This window comes from Staurois parvus, unplaced genomic scaffold (assembly GCF_062004578.1).
Source record: "Staurois parvus isolate SC_StPar_1 unplaced genomic scaffold, SC_StPar_1.0 ptg000129l, whole genome shotgun sequence".
NCBI lineage: Eukaryota > Metazoa > Chordata > Amphibia > Anura > Ranidae > Staurois > Staurois parvus.
The window spans coordinates 1974704-1993227 of NW_028317925.1; the positions used below are offsets into that span (position 1 = coordinate 1974704).

An 18524-nucleotide genomic window follows, 5' to 3' on the forward strand; every position below is an offset into this window, starting at 1 on the left:
CTGCATATTTTTGAATAACCAAGCTGCTTGTGGATGCTACCAAGTCAGCAAGTATGCATACTGACTGTACAGAGTGAGTGTAGGAGGTATGAATATATTCACTGGTCACTTTATTAGGTACACCTTGGCAGTGCCAAGAAAATACCCCCCACACCATTACACCACCAATGGGAACCATTGATACAAGGCAGGATGGATCCATGCTTTCATGGTGTTTACGCCACATTTTGACTATACCATATGCCCATTCTCCTCTGACCTCTGACATCAACTATGCATTTTCGTTCACACAACTGCCACTCACTGGATATTTTTTCTTTTTCAGACCATTCTCTGTAAACACTAGAGTTGGTTGCACGTGAAAATCCCAATAGATCAGCAGTTATTGAAATGCTCAACAACCATGCCACATTCAAAGGCATTGAGATGCTGCCATGTGATTGGCTAATTAGCAATTTATATTACCAAGCATTTAAACAGTTGTACATTACCTAATAAAGTGGCTGGTGAGCATTTGAAACAGAACAGTGTGGTCTTAGTGTAATGTCCCATATAATTTTAGATTACTGTATATATTTAGAAGTAGCCAGCATTTCTTAATATGCTTTACCTGATTGACATATGCCGGACCTGATTTTAGCGTTCAATTTATAAACTTGCTAATGCCCTGAATGAAGTTTAGAACAACACAAATATAAATAAAAATCCCATCTCTGAAATATGGGATTTTTCCCAGTGTGGTAGGAATTTTGGAACAGTTCAATTACTTTTCATAATTAAAAGTACCGTAATTTATGTTGCTCTTTGCATGTGGTGTTTATTGCTGTCTGTGTCCCCGTTGGGGAGATTCAACTTTTCTATTTTTCTGGGTAATCGGTATCACCAAAAGTGAAAGAAAATTCCAAATGAGTGGTCATCCAAACAGGAATAGAGGAGAAATCTTCAAATGGAGGCACAAGTTCTGGTGAATCTGGTGACTAACAAGTATTTCTTTCTGACTTCCTGTTGTGGTCATGAGACAAAGGTGAAGGGAAATCTCCCCAATAGGACACAGATGGCAAAAAAACTGGTATAACCCTCCCGAACTCTAATTAAAATAAAAGAAAGTTTTATGTTCAGTTCTACAAAAAAATTAGCTTTTTATATGTATTTTATTGGTGTATTTAGGTGCTTGCCTGGAGTTCTGCTTTAAGACTGTGAACCTTTTACTGGATCGTGACTGCAGTAAACATAGTAATGTGGTAATCCAGTCAAATTCACTTTGTGGTCACTTGGACAGAAAAAGCAGAATCTCTAAAATGGAACCCAGACAACAAGAAATGCACATTCTCTTTTAGTAAAGAGGTTAGTAGACCTTGTTTCAGGTTTTTGTAGCTTTTCTATCTCCACTTTGGGTGACTGCCCTAACTTCCTGTATGTTTTTTGAGACAGGGAGAGGAAATCTTTTCTTTTTTTACCCTTCCCCATTCTTACCAAACTTAAAACAGTATTAGTAGACATCATTTTCATACATTTCCCTGTCTTCCGAGAATCCATTAACACTGATGTATGTGTAGCCAGGTGCTGGCTATATCATTATTAGAGATGAGCGAATCGAACTTGGCGAAGTGGAATTCGTTTCGAATATTAGGAAAAATTCGATTCGCGCCGAATCCGAAAATTAGCAAACTTCGGATGCGCGAATTGAATTTTCCCCGATCGGCCGATTTTCATCCCTTCTACAGCCGGCAAAAAGTGTCCCTGCAGAGAGCTCCGCTATTTCTGACAGTTCTATGACAGTTCCTTCACATTTACAGCGGTTGAAACATTGTATCTATTTGTTTCCATTTAGGATACAGATGTTTTTATTCGGAAACAAATAGATACAATGTTTCAACCGCTGTAAATGTGAAGGAACTGTCAGAGAACTGTCAGAAATAGCGGAGCTCTCTGCAGATACACTTTTTGCTGGAATGGAATTCTTCTTATTTTCATCCTACTTCTCCTTCTTCTTCTTCATCCTCATACTCTTCATCTTCTTCTTCTTCCTCTTCTTCATCCTCATCCTCTTCTTCTTCTTCTTCTTCTTCTTCTTCATCCTCATCCTCTTCCTCTTCTTCTTCTTCATCCTCATCCTCTTCTTCATCCTCATTCTCTTCTTCATCCTCATCCTCTTCTTCTTCATCCTCATCCTCTTCTTCTTCATCATCCTCATCCTCTTCTTCTTCATCCTCATCCTCCTCCTCTTCATCATCATCCTCATCCTCTTCTTCTTCTTCTTCTTCCTCACCATCATCCTCTTCTTCTTCTTCATCCTCATCCTCTTCTTCTTCTTCTTCTTCTTCCTCATCCTCTTCTTCTTCTTCTTCTTCTTCTTCTTCTTCCTCATCCTCATCCTCTTCTTCTTCTTCTTCTTCTTCATCCTCATCCTCTTCTTCTTCTTCTTCATCCTCATCTTCTTCTTCTTCTTCATCCTCATCCTCGTCTTCTTCTTCTTCATCCTCATCCTCTTCTTCTTCTTCTTCATCCTCATCCTCTTCTTCTTCTTCTTCATCCTCATCCTCTTCTTCTTCTTCATCCTCATCCTCTTCTTCTTCCTCATCCTCATCATCTTCTTCTTCTTCTTCATCCTCATCCTCTTCTTCTTCTTCTTCATCCTCATCATCTTCTTCTTTTTCTTCTTCTTCATCCTCATCTTCTTCTTCTTCCTCCTCATCCTCTTCTTCTTCTTCTTCTTCCTCATCCTCATCTTCTTCTTCTTCATCCTCATCCTCTTCTTCTTCTTCTTCCTCATCTTCTTCTTCTTCATCCTCATCCTCTTCTTCTTCTTCTTCATCCTCATCTTCTTCTTCTTCATCCTCATCCTCTTCTTCTTCTTCTTCATCCTCATCCTCTTCTTCTTCCTCATCCTCTTCTTCTTCTTCTTCTTCTTCTTCTTCTTCTTCTTCATCCTCATCCTCTTCTTCTTCTTCTTCTTCTTCTTCTCCATCCTCATCCTCTTCTTCATCCTCATCTTCTTCTTCTTCATCATCATCCTCATCCTTTTCTTCTTCTTCATCCTCATCCTCTTCTTCTTCTTCTTCCTCATCCTCTTCTTCTTCATCATCCTCATCCTCTTCTTCTTCTTCTTCTTCATCCTCATCCTCTTCTTCTTCTTCTTCTTCTTCTTCTTCTTCATCCTCACCCTCTTCTTCTTCTTCTTCTTCCTCATCCTCTTCTTCTTCTTCTTCATCCTCATCCTCTTCTTCTCCTTCTTCTTCATCCTCATCCTCATCCTCTTCTTCTTCTTCTTCTTCTTCTTCCTCATCCTCATCCTCTTCTTCTTCTTCTTCATCCTCATCCTCTTCTTCTTCTTCATCCTCATCTTCTTCTTCTTCTTCATCATCCTCATCCTCTTCTTCTTCTTCTTCTTCATCCTCATCCTCTTCTTCTTCAATTGAAGCTGCTTCTGCTCCGCCACTCTGCCATTGGACTCTTGCTAGTCGTCTCCCCACACTGCTGCTGGGGGTCTTTTTAACATAGGCCTCTGTATGGCCTTCAATTTAAGCTGCTTACGCTTCGCCACTCTGCCATGGGCCCCTGTACCGCCTCCTCATGCTGCTGCCAGGTCCAGAGTGTCTCATGGGTCCCTGTACGGCCTCCCATTGCTGCTGTCTCCATCGCCACACTCTGCCATGTGCCACTTTCAGGTCTCCTCACACTGCTGGTGGGTTCCATTTTGTCATAGGGTGCTGTATGGCCTCCCATTGCTGCTGCCTCCACCGCCACACTGTGGCTCCACACTCTGGTTTTGGCCCCGTGACTGCCCAAATGAGTGAAGTGTGCGGTGATTCTAAGATCGACGGCACTCATCTGCATGTCATACTGACTGACAGTATTATTTCTCTTCCCCAGCAGACTCCAAGGGCATTTAAATTAAAGGTACAGTGTTCTGCACTAATATGAAGGCTCTCTGAAGCCTAGAAACCCCTTTAATAAGTTAAATTCGCAGCAAATAAATTCGCATCGAATCGAATTTATTCCGCAAATTCGGCGAATCAGCCGAATCGAATTTTTGAATAATTCGCTCATCTCTAATCATTATGCCATTCAGGGACATTTACAGATGAGACTATGGTTAATCCTTTTCCACCTAGTGCCAAGTACTGGGGCTGCTACATCACTTCCTGTTAGCAGAGTGGATTCAGTTTTTCTGACAGCATAGGATCTTGGGACCTGTAGTTCTATAGCCAATAAAGAGAGCTGGCGACCAAGGAAGATGCTAGGAAAGCAGACATATTCTACAGCAAGGGACTGGCTCTCTCTCTTGGCACAAGATTCAGATCTGAACACAAGGGGACTGCTGTTCTTCTTCAGAGACAGATTGCTGGCCTACTGCTGCAAGACTCTGCACATCAGTCCAGCACAGCAGTAACACTGATTGCCACACTGGGATCACACCAGCGTCTCTGCATCAGGACTGTCATTGTCTGGTCTTCACACAGACATGCTCACTGCACTGTCAGGCCATCAGATGATAATTCTGCACATCCCTCAACCAGCTCAGAGTCTGAGCAAGAACTCTGTTCCTAGGAGGCCATGCTGTCCATAGGATTGGTAAGTGGGCGAATGGCCATCCTCTTTCTGTCATCACTTTAGAGACACTGTATGCAGTCACCTTTACACTTCAGTGCCAGTAGATCTTTGCTTTGAGCAGTAGCATCTGTTTAATTGAATTGAATTACCAGTATTCACTAATGCTTATGGACTTCCACCATTGCTAGCAGAAGACAATGGATACCACCATATCAGGAACTTTAAACATCATAGAGTTGTAATCTCTAGTTAAAGGGACCTCTTCTCATTTAAGGCCATTGCTATTCAAATTGTATACCTATTCATAGCGGAGTATACATTTGCATTATTCTCTGCATTATCCATTGCAGTGGTCTGAGGGAGTCAATACACCTTTTCTTCCCCCTCTTGCTGCTAATGTTGCAAATAAATGGTTGAAGTTTACTACGCATGACTGTACAATCAGTTAAATGTTGTAAATTGATTATTTCGATTTTACCAGTGTTCTGCTTTTATGTGTTAACTGGAGTTGTATATCCTAAACCCACTATTTCTGTGGTCTACTCTTTTGAACAGGTTTATAGAGGTGTTACTAAAGAATTGTGTCTCTTACATTACTATTCTATACTGTTGAAATATGTGTGAACCCAGAGTTTCAGAGATGTCGGGAGGCTTGCAAGGTCAGTGCAACCACTGCATTATCAAGCAGCCCCTGGGGGGGTAGCGTTACATATGATTGTCCTTTCACATTTCCAGTGTTTATAACATGTGTAGTACAGCACAGCCACATTAATTTTCCTTATAAAAATATCCATGTGAGTAGTATAACTTCAGTGTTGAACATTTTTTCCAGAATCTGCATTTACTGCATTTTATAAGACCTTCCACCCACAGGCTTTAGCCTATATAGGAGAAACATGTACAGCAAGCATTTAAAAAAATCATATGAAAAGCTTTCACCAAGATTTGAGCAGTTTTGCTGAAGCCATTACAACACCCTTCACCTCAAGTTTGGTAATATTAGACACAGATCATTATAGTAGTGCTGCCTGACAATTTAAATAAGCTGCTAGCATGCATCAGCAGGCTTTCAACAGGCTTCTGGTATTGCTGAAGCTTGCTATACGTAAAGCTCTTAAGTTAAAGCTCACGTGTAAAAGGCCTAACTTTTACAGAATTTGCCGCAGGAACTTTAAATTATAAACCACAAGAGTCACATTGATTGAATATGTTTTACTGATACTTACTTTTTCTTGTTCACATTTGCTCTGTTGAAATTCAACATCTTCTTTTGGGGAATATGAGAAACTTAGGTCTGTTAAAATTCCTTTAAAATTATTAGTGAAAAGAAACCTGTGCTGAAAGAAATATGTGGGCTGCCATTGCTGACCTTCTACTAAAAATTTTAGTTTTCTGGCTTTCTCTGCCTTCAGTACTTTCTGAGTAACTGACCCAGAACATGAAGTCATAACAGTCTGCATACTTTTGCTGGGTCAGTAAATCTGTATTGAGCTTACTGGGTAAATATAACAGGTCTGTGCAATAAAACTTTGATAAAGTGAGACAAATTGATTGTTAAAATAACAAATAATGTATGGTGCAAAGAAAAGTGCATACAATATCCTTTTGTGAATTGAAACTACATTTGAATCAGAATTTAATATAATTAGAATGAGGTTATGCTAGTACCTTACCTTGGTTTGGAGATCACATGAATACATTACTGGCCTATTATTTGAATCTCTAATGTTTTTCAGTCTACAAGTGACTGCTATGGAAATAAGCATTAAGAGACATGGTTAAGCCATGCTTGACTACAGGTACTACACACATGGAGAATTGACACCATTGTATTTGCATATTGTGATGCAACTTACCATTTTCTGTTTCAACCAAGACTACATTCAATGCATAAAGTCTTGCCATTTCCTATATGCAGCACACCCCTGAATGAGCCATTGGTGATAACTGATTCCTTTCCCCAAATTTAGTGCGAACACAGTCAAGAACACAGCATTTCCTCTTTCTCTTTGGCTCAATAAAAGTCTAGGGAGTGTCTTTTTTATCATTTTATTGCAAATTAAACTTGGATTGGGTTAAGGCGGGCATGGATTACCCCCCCACCAAAAAAAAAAAATAGATGCTGAACTAGCTGAAGACACTTTCCACTGATCTTCCACTCACACAGCAGAACAAATAGATAAGATAGAGTTCTCAAGAAAATCACCACTGCCTGAATAATAACTAGTGTTTTTTTTTTAAGAACAAAGCACTGCACACAGTAATTAATAGGTCAGTAACCACAATGCCCCAGGATCATCAGCTGCCTCCTTCTAATATCCACCAGGCACTCTTCAGTGAAGGAGAATTAAACTTACAATACTACAGGGCAGCACAACAGTCTCCCCCAACTTCCACGAGATACTCTTTAGCGAGCTCTACAGGCCAAAATCCCAGACTAGACTTGGAAATAAATCCCCCAACTCTGTTGCAGCTGTGGCCTTGATGACCCTCAAGCAATGCTCCAGCAGAGTGCCCTTAGGGAAAGAGTCTCTTAGGCTTGGACTGGACCCAGGACCCACACATCTCTGCCCGAGACCTGAGACTATTTATGGGCTTTCCAGACACCTACTGGACACACTTTCCCAGGGATTAGCTGAAACCCCAAAAATATTCAGACTGCTCTTCTTTCTTTCCTCCCACTGTGATTCTAGAACTCTCTGTAATGCAGGGGAAATAATCAGAACAGAAGCCTGTGAAACACTGAGCAACCCAAAGCACAGTGACTAAATGGTTAGCACTTCCACCTGGCAGTACTAGAGTCATTGGTTCGATTCTCAACCACGGCACCACCTGCCTGAAGTTTGTATGTTCTCCCTGTGCCTGCGTGGGTTTCCTCTGGGTACTTCGGTTTCCTTCCACACTCCAAAGACATGCTGGTAGGTTAATTGGATCCTGTCTAAATTGGCCCTGGTATATGTATATTAGGGACCTTAGATTGTACACCCCTTGAGGGACGTGAATGTACAATATGTATGTAAAGCGCTGCGTAAAATTGACAGCGCTATATAAGTACCTGAAATAAATAAGTAATCAACAGCTGCTTCACTGGCTACAGAGGAGCTTAACTAAATATACCTAGCATCCTATACCTACACCAAGAGGGCTCTACATATACATAAGTTACCATAGCCAGTATAAGGTTGAGAAGCAGCTTAATGTTTGAAATAGCCAGGCCTGCCATACCTTACTGTGCCTTAGAGTTTCAACTTGAAAACAACATGGCAGTATAAAAAAAACTAGAGTACACATACAAAACATTGACTTTTGAATGGTATTTATCTATCCTAAATATTTCTTCCAGCATTATAATTACTAACGTACATAAAATTACAAGGGAGCTTTAAAAGAGGAAGGAGCTGAAATTGTTGGGAGGGGGAGTTGGAGGATTTCATAGAAACTGTAAAATCATAAGACATAATGAAGCAGCATGCTGATGTCTGGCCAACAGGCTAACTGCTCAGGTTAGTGGTGACTGAAATTAGAGTGACATGGTGATATGAGATGATAATGAGCATGTGCCATTTCAATTCAGAAGCATGGCTACATTGTTTACTGAAGAAAATACATAAATCAATCAGTCTGTCAATGAAAAAAACAGCAGTTGCAGTTGTTCACACAGAGAGGCAGCATTAGCTACACGGCTCAAAATGAAAAAAGCCAGGCTTCTGCATTTTTAGATAGATAGAAGAAGTGCCAATTTGGTTAATGGAAAGGACATAAATAGCGCAAATGCAATAGTCAGGGCAGAAAATGACGTGTGCATGAATTTATGCTTTTGTGGTGTCAGTAAAGTTAGGACAGATGTAGGAGATGGTTTTAAAAGTAGAAGCTAACAGGATTTTGCAAGTAATCAAATGGAAGGAGTACCTTAGAGAAAAATAAATGCAATCTCTTTATTGGAATCAACTTGACTTACAGAGGAATTTAATATACATCAAAATATAACCCACAACAAAGTACCTAGTAATATACTGTATTCTAGCTTTCCTGATCTTGATCATGGGAATTCAATAAAACACTACCAACACTTTTCTGGCAGTATGGCCCCTTTAAAAGGGTTTCAGCTAGATTAAAAAAAATCCCTGCCACCAGTTTTGACATCTTTACAGACATATGGCAGATTCAGGCAGTTCTTCATAGTACCACTTTTACAAAGTGGGGCTATTGCTGCATCATGCTCATGTAGAATTACCTCCAGTTCACAGAAAACAAAAATGGGATCGAATTAAGAGCTACTAAAACTAGGCATACAGAGACAGTCAGTGAAAAAAACTGCTTTTTTGTGCCTTTATGGCTAGAGAAGTATGTCAATGTTGCAAAGTACCAAACGCTGCAAAGAGAGGTAACCACAGTAAAAAAAATGGATAGTGGGGGGAGGAAATCAAAATTTTGCTATTAGGGCCTTTGATTGACAGTCAAGCTTATGCATAGGTATGTCACTCCTCCCTCTTACTGCCTCTATGAAATCTCTAATTAAAGCATGTTCAGTAGTCAGGGGCTCGTGGCATGTACCCAGACAAATCAACCCCCTTCCATTCCATTATGGAGGAACTCACAGCTCTTCCATTTAGAATCTATCCCTGATAGATACTGGATCTGGTCCTCCAAAGGGGTGAAGACTTTTGCTCTTGTAACAATAGGTGGCTCAATCAAACCTTTTGATGACCTTGAAGCTATGCACAGCCTAGTCAGCACCTACCTCTTTCATTAGTTACAATGACAGCACACCTTAATCATGCAACTGGGTCCCCAGGACCCAAAAGCATGCACAACAGTAGTGGAGAACTTCCTAAGAGACACAACCCTAAACAAACCCCCTTTCCTCCATTTACCATATGCAAAAATCCTCAACGCTGGACTTGGAGGACTGGGATGCCTGCCTGTTGGGATTATCCCTTCAAATGCCTTCTCTGTGCCAGAGACCATCTCCAGTTCACAATCCTCCAGTATATTCCTCTAGGATATACTTGACTTCAGTGAGAATTAACAAAGTCTTCCAATTTACATGTGCACAATTTTGGCGATGTCCATATTCTCCAACAGACTTTTTTCATTTCATTTCATTGTTTTGGACTTGACGCAGAGTCCAAGCTGATTGGAAATCAATCACAACCTTCTTGAGGTGGTTAACCTCTATCAATCTACAATCTCAGCAGTCATTCTTCAATGGAAGGAACCTGTACCACAGACAGTGGACAAATGGAGAAAGTCTATAAACTCCATGCTGTGTTTTTACAAAGCCACTTATGAAAGCAGGGGGTTGTGATGGTCGTGCATACTGGGCACATGACAGGCTGTGTGTGTAGCAGCCATGTTGTTGCTTATTGAGCCATTACATTTTACTTGTCACTATCTTTTCTGTGTTGAACCAGAGACACAGGTGTAGTGACCTTTCCCCTCCCTCCTCCTTCAATTCATGGAATCCACAACTGGTAACCAATGCCAGGACCTTCTTATGCAACCCTTGATCGGACACACACCGACCCTTTCCATTAACCAATCCACACTTCTGTCTGGAAACCTTAATAAAACCATCACCCTCACAAGCTTGAGTAACTGGAGTGTTACCATATGCTTGCAGTTCTTTCCCCTATCGTAAATACAGTAGCAATCCACATTTCTGGTAGACTGGTTATCAGCCAACACTCTAAAAATCCAGTATATTTCATAACGCATGAAATAATAATAGCGCAGCCATAGTAAGGACATATTTACTTTCATCAGTTAATTTTTCAAATCCAAACGTCCCTTTAAGAGACAATATGGGGAACCGATAGAACCCCTTAACCTCCTAGGTAAAGAAGATATCTGAAAACTTTTACATTTATATTCAATCTGAAGCTAATATCAAGCAGGACAATAATATGCACTTTAACAGTCTGTAAGCAGAATGTATTCAGAGATATGAATACTTATTGAAAACTGTACTGGGGCTTCCTCATACATGTGCATTTAACAACAAACCAAGGAACATCTAACTGGACTTGAGAGAGCCACTGTACCATCTTTCCACATCCATTGGACTTTGCTAAAACCAGGACATTGTTAAGTATTCATACCCTCAACTCCTTTTTTACTTCTCTATTGCATTGCCATCTCTTTGTTTCTTTGTAATATCTTTTTTTTTTTTTTGTAAATATTTTATTTGCACCATTTTGACCTTTTCATTATTAAACTCTACTTTGGAAAGTACTCTTTTATACAGCATTATTGTTTTTTGTTTAAACATGTGTAATAAACAAACATATGCACTGTAATGCTCATATACTCAAATCTAAATTAAACATGTTTCAATAAAGTGTCCTTTGTGCTTCACTAAAGTCTCTCTGTGCATATTAAGTGTTCACATGATTCTAATTATTCACAGAATATTGGACAAGCCTGCAAACTTATTAAAGTGTCCATGCTAAAAAAAGTACTCTATTTCCAACAATCAGTGCCATAGTGTTCCCGAAATCCTCCACCATAAACACAGAACACTCACCAGATTTATATGACTACCTATCACAGGTGAGTCATGCAACAGTATCATTGATAACCACCATCAGCCTTCTCATTCTTGGGCCAGCTTTACCCCTTCCTTTTAAATGTATCACAAAACATGTAGGGAGAGATGGAGGGAGACTATCATAATGGGAAATCTTTAAAACATTTTATTTATTAAAAACCACTTATACAATGTGCACTCACATTGTTAGGTGCATACCCTTGCACCAGGATAAAAATGCATGTTACATCATAAGCATAGGGATAACACGGATCTGGCTGTAGGCTCTCTCACCGCCACCTTCTCCTGTATTAACCACTTCCAGAATCACAGTGTGGGATGAAGCCCCTTCCTACTATGCCCTGACACAGCGCTTTGTCTTCCTGACTTTCTCAGAGGCATCATCATCATTCCTAATAGTGACTAATGGGATGGTCACAGCCTAAATTACTCCACACACAAACAAAAACAAATTAACCTACTCTTTTTATTTACTGATTTATGAATCAGGTCTTCAACAATGGAGTTTGGGGCAGTAAGGCTAAATTTGCACGGAAATTTTTTTCACACTTCTGTTTGCACAACTGTTTGATTCTGACAGATATAACAATGGGATATAATAATTATCTCTGTAGCTGGGGTTAATTAAGTGCAGGGAATAATAAAATCACAGAGGGGAACATTTTAAAACATATGACATTACCTTTTTATTTGGATTTCCTGCTGAACAACCTACTGTAAATTCTTTTGTATGATCAGCAAATGTGAAACAGTGGTACAAGGTTCTACAACCATCAAAACCAGGCATTTATGTAGCGAGCAGAACCAAGACAGCAATTATTCCCAAAAACCTAAGAAATTCTTGACCGATCAACAGAGCAAAGGTTTTCTCCAGTCAAGGATCCCCAGGAAAAATGTAGAGACATGAAAGGCCGTGTGTGAGTTACCGAGATACTTAACCAAGGCTGACAGTTTTAAAGTGCCATCTTTTCTTTATCCCTCAAGAGATCTGTGAGTCAGGTGCAGAAAATAAATTTAAAGATGAGGCTTTCCTATTGTTCTCTGCTGGAACCTGAAGTATTTCAGACTGTCGGAAGAGAAATGGATTCACCATTCAGCAGTTAATTTCCTTCATTCAGCAAATCCATTGCAAGGCCCATCATCCATTTTATTTGCAATATTTCCATAGATAAATCTAAAAAGATAAATCTAAAAATAAAAATCTCAATAACTATTTGGTTATTATTATTATTGGTATTATTAATAATAACAATAATAATAATAATAAACTATTCCCAACCATGGCACCACCTGCCTGGAGTTTGCATGTTCTCCCTGTGCCTGCATGAGTTTCCTCTGGGTACTCCGGTTTCCTCCCACACTCCAAAGACATGCTGGTAGGTTAATTGGCTCCTGTCTAAATTGGCCCTAGTATGTATATGTATGAATGTAAGTTAGGGACCTTAGATTGTACGCCCCTTGAGGGTTAGGGACTGATGTGAATGTACAATATATATATAAAGCACTGCGTAAATTGACAGCGCTATATAAGTACCTGAAATAAATAATCAGGCGAGTGAACCTGTGCTCATTTCTAATGGCTAGCACAGATAAGAGGATATTTCTATATTCCTAAACACAGTAAAGCCTTCTTACAGTATGTCTCACTTCCATCTCAGATACAAAAAAATGGGACTTATTCCTCATTTTATGATAGTGGGTGGAACATGCAAGCTATTCCTTTATGCAGCTAGGCCAACTGCACATTCAGACCCTTTGGTTAATACAGATACAGCTTTACAGTTTAGAGCCATTTATTACAAACTGCATGCAGCTTTTTCAGGTTGATTGGCCATCATCAGAGCACTGTACAGAAACCTTGACTTCTCTGGAGTAGTTCTTATGTACCATTGTGTTGGTCCACAGAAACCATAGCTATACTGTATGTATTTCAGCAGTTCTGACTTAACATAGTGCTTGTTCCAGGACTCAGAAAGCACTGAAGCTAGTGTACCTCTTGGTGTGCTTTTAAGTACTGCTACTTGAAGTGAACACAATTTCACTGGTCAGGAAAACATTTACAAAGTACACCTACGTGCAACTTTGTGTTATTTAGGACTGTGTGGTACAGCACTATGTGGTAAAATGTAATTAAATACATAGCAATGCACCTACTCTATGTGTGATGCATTGCAAGGTCATTCATTTCACTGCTAAAAATGGGTCATGTGCATTTTTTCATCTCTTACAGTGGGCTGCCTCAATGTAATGTATGTTAACACACACCATACTGCACATAAATGCACTCCAAGGGAACATAAAAGTATAAATAAGACCTTATAGCTTTGGAGCAAATAAAAGTAACAACGTAATGTTTCGGTAACAGATGTTCAAAAGAAAAATCTAGTTACACACATCAAACATAGCTGTCTATAACATGTACAGGTTTGTGGACTCATTTCTACGTTCCTTACCACATGTGCCCTAACAGCCTCAGGGACACTTATGTTGCAGTGAAATAAGACATCAGGGTTCTAAAAATATCCTTGACATCTTTGTACTCAACCAAACTACCCAGACTGGCTACTAGGACACTGAGGCCGTATTCACACTGGCACTCCTGCAATTAGAAAATCTAAGAATTTATCTGGGAAGTATAGCCAACTTCTACACTTCCTAGATCCTGCATTTAGATTTTCCTTCTTAAATGTGGGTTTAGCTGAGTTTGGAGTGTCTAATAAGGTCCTGGATGCACAGATTTTTTTTTTTTCTAAACTGAATACAGGTAAATGCACGAAAGCATAAAGTCTAAATGATACCATTGAAAATCAATTACATACATTTATAGGCATTGAGAAATGTTCTCTAACTGTAAATAAAGCAGGTTTAACATTGTCAGTGTGAATTAAATCTAACAGTTAAAGCCGATATCCATATTTTAGTGACATTTAAATAGTTACTTTGGACCAAGCTGGTCCATACTATTTACTATACTAACACATGCATAGGCTGTCAGCAGTATATGAAGTGCATGTAGCCTCAGTCGCATATAGTATACAGTGCTGTGTTTCAGCAGTAGGATGGGAACTTCCCATCCTGCTCCTGGATCAAAATCGAGTTGGGTTGAGCAATGCTCAGTCATTCACAGGGAGCTTTATATTCTATGAATAAATACAAAGCTTCCTCTGGTTGGCTGAGATGGAGGTTGGGGGGGGTGACATCACGATCTCTGACTCAGCAAATCAGAGGGCACATTGTATTCATTCATGAAAAGCAAAGCTTGCTGTGAATGGCTGAGCAGCACTCAGCCAAACTCGATTTTGTTTTGGGAGCAGGATGGGAAGTTCCCATCGAATGTTTGGAACACAGCACTGTATACTGGATGTAACTGAGGCTACATACACTGCAGATAGTACTGATAACCATTGCATGTGTTAGTAAAGTATATAGTTAGTTTGGACCATTGTGGTACAGACAAACTATTTGAGCTTCAAAGCTTAAGTCACCTTTTGTAGAAAAATAATAAACACACATGATTTTTCAGGTAAAAAAATGTTCATGTATTATTTTTTACCATGGAGCCTGCAAAGCATTGCACCCGCGATCAGTAGATCTTGGGTGCAATGTCAGGCTCCTGTAGACACTCCTGATAGCTGTCTGCCTGTACCTCCATGCAGGCAGACAGTTGCTCAGGTGCAGGAAGTGTCAGTGAACTACCAGGGCACTGATGAGCACCCTGGTAGTTAATTGAAAACTATAAACTGACTACCACAGTGGAAGACAGTACATGTAGTTCATTCATTCATTCATGAATAACTTTACTGTGTGGCTGAAGCCCTGAACAGCTGTGCCATTTGTAAATTGTGACTTTGGTGTGGGGAAAGGACCCCTGCCCTTGTCAGAATGGGGGCTTGGGAAGGTGAGGGGGCTGTTCCATTAGTAATAACTTTCTATACTCACTATAAATATGGGTGTAACTTGTAAAGGTGAATTGATCCTTCTATTAAAACCTGAAAATCAACACATGGAAGGAACAGTGAAATATATTCAATTAACAAAGTGTTCATAAACAGTAAGTGTAGGTTTACGTATTTATTACAGGTACTTACTGTATATAGCGCTGTCAATTTACGCAGCACTTTACATATATATTGTACATTCACATCAGTCCCTGTCGTACAAGGGTCGTACAATCCAAGGTCCCTAACTTACATTCATACATACACATACTAGGGCCAATTTAGACAGGATCCAATTAACCTACCAGCATGTCTTTGGTGTGTGGGAGGAAACTAGGTTACCCAAGAGGAAACCCACAGAGAACATGCAAAACCCCAGGCAGGTGGTGCCATGGTTGGGATTCAAACCAATGACCCTAGAACTGTTAGGTGGAAGTGCTAACCATTTAGCCACTGTGCTGCCATATCTAATGATGAGTTATGTTTTTTTCTAGCCAAGATCAATAATTTTTGTAGGACTATTCTAATATGGTGTAATCCTAGTTCCTAATATAAAATACCAAATACTCAAATATTGGGTGTCAACATCACCTATAAATAGAGGAGATTAGATGGAAAATACACATTTACCATGGAGACTGTATTTCCTGGCAGATCCAAAATGCCCAGAATTGTTTATTAAAGGTGTCTAATGCAGTCATGGTAAGCCATTCAACTAATTTTACATAGACACACTGGTAAAAGATATATGTGGTGGAACCTACTTTATTGTGATATTATCATATTTGCGAACCAAATATAAGGTCAGCTGTCCTACGTTAAAGGTTGGAATTAAAGACCTATATTTATAATAGGCCTTTAGGGAATTCTTTATTAACATGGATTAAAAGGAAAGAAAGATACTAATTAGATATCAGCTCTAATTTTAAAACCCCTTCTGGCAGAAATCCAGATATTGGTCTTTTCTGTCCAATCGGATAGAAAAACTATGGTGTACTGAAATTTCATAGGACCTTGGTAGATTATGCTGTGCTTATAGCTGAGTAAATAACAGCAAGAGATTACATTAGCTAAACTTTCAACACTATTGTGCTATAAATAATTGTAGAAAAAAACTAACACTTCATTTCAAGTGTTTCTAAACTACAACAAATTTAGAACGGTATCTGTAAAAATCTTTGACAGAATGATACAAAGCTTGTTCATTCATTTCTGTTCTAATGCTGTTAAAACTAATTTACAGTGACAGTTTTGAAGGGTAAAAAAGGAAGAAAAATATTTGAGAAAAATTATCTTAACCTCTTTGTGCCTGCAATTTTTATAAAATGGCAGTAACTATCCCCAATCCCCATGCACAGGCAATTAAAACTCTCTAAGAATCAGCGGACCCAGAGGAATTCTCTAGTCATATAAAAGCATGGAGCAGTAGAATGTGAGTTTTTACATCGGTCATAAAAGTCTGAGGTGACCTCTAATGTCCTTTGATTTTGTAATAAGGGGACAAGCTGTTCCTTGATATATATATATATATATATATATATATATACACACACACACACACACATATATACATTCCTTGTTAAGTAACTTTTAGTAATACAGAGTAATATAGTGACTTTTCCAACTGATCCTGTAGAAAAAGCTGTGGTGGATAAGGAGACTGGTAAGGTGATTTCCTCTAAGTATCCACTGCTGTTGAGTACAAAACCTAAGCTGTCTTCATATGCTGTTGGGTAAATAGCCCTTCCCTGTCAGAAGATGGCTGAAAGGATGTTAGTTCATTTTTGGTACAATAATAAATAGAAATGTGCAGAAGTAGAAAATTTGTTTTGGTAAGTTACTAATTTAGTTTGGTTACATTCGTTTATTTATTTTCGACCAGATTAAAAATGTTTCTAATGGTTTTGAAGTATTCAAATCAAATTTGAATCAAAAATATTGAATCCATTCAAATTCATTGTGAAGAATAGCTGGTTGTTAAGGAACAGTGTGGCCTGCTGGTTGTGGCATCCTTAACAACTATGACTCATCTACTGTCAGTTGGATTCCCCACTGACTGCAGAATGTAAACAAACAATGCCGATATTAAATAGAAAAAAAGAACAGCATGGGGGTTCCCCCCAATACATACCAGCCCCAACTTGCTCACCCCCCCACTTCCTGAACTGCTGGGCTGAATGCTTGCATAAGGGATTTTGAGGGGTCCCATACCGTCCATACTCATCTGCTGTCAGCGGGATTCCCTGCTTAAAGTAGAATGTAAACAAACAATGCCAACATTTAAATTTTTTTTGCAAAAAACAGCATGGGGGTCCATACCAGACCCTTCAGCAGGCCTGCAGGCCTGGCTTGCTCATCCCCTCTTTCCTGACCTGCCGGGTTGCATGCTCAAAGAAGGGTCTGTAAGGATTGGGGGGACCCCCACACTATTTTTTTTTCTCAATTTTTTAATGTCGGCATTGTTCGTTTACATTCTCACTGACAGCAGATGAGTCATTGTTGTTAAAGATGCTGTAGCCAGCTCCTTAACAGCCAGTTATTATGGAATTAAAATTATTTGTTTCATTCAGATACTTCTAATGAATTAATTTTATTATTTTGTTTGTTTAATTTGGATTCATTGAAATGCCTTACAGTTGTATTCGGCAGTTTGGATACATCCGAATTTCCAAATAAGGAACATTTTGTCGGAACGAAATGAACCACATGTTTCTAGTAATAATTTTTTTTTTAAAAAAATTGCTTCTCTCAAAGTACAAATGCAAAAGCAGGATGATGCAGGTCAGTAGGGGGTTAGTGCAGGCCAGAAGAAAGTCAACTGCAGGTCACATGCATCTGTTATCTCCAAATGCAGTTTGAATTCCTTTTAATGCTGCATTTGCTAATCTACAAAAGTTCTAAGTGTGCATGATCACAAAATCTCATCCCCTTACTACTTTATAGTTTGGTATATGGTCAGTTATTTGATAAAATTATAAACCAAACACCAATTTCTATGGGCATTGTGTGGAAATTATAATCTGCTTTATTCAAAAAATATTTATTATTTACTAATAAAGGTAGAACAACCTTTGCTTTGCGTCAGCCTCTGATGAAAGGGTATCCTTGAAATGTGTGAACCTCAAGTGTGCATCATTTGGTTATTCTGCTTCTGGTATTAATACTATTCTCACCTATCTGTCCTTTGCTAGTAAATATGTGAATAAAAAATGTGTTGTTTCTATTGTTTTGTATTAAGATGTTCTCTTATTAGAGATTTGCTCTGGGAGCCACAAAGAATTATCATGTGCTAGATTCATATGAAGCTTAGACATCTACTCCTGCTAAAGGCTTCAGTTTATCTTTATTGCTCTAAGCTCTATGGGATTATTTATGGTTAATAATAGTGTATAATAACTGATTGTTGACTATTCTTTGTATATACAACCTCTTCATCTTCTTTTCATGGTAACTGCATATGATTCAAAGTAATCAAAATGACT

At 39.0% G+C, this 18524-nt stretch overlaps 1 protein-coding gene across 1 annotated transcript in view; it reads left to right on the forward strand.

Annotated features, from left to right (window-relative positions):
* Positions 1–18524, forward strand: part of GALNT9 (polypeptide N-acetylgalactosaminyltransferase 9) — a 482832-nt gene that overhangs the window by 187553 nt on the left and 276755 nt on the right. The window lies entirely within an intron of this gene.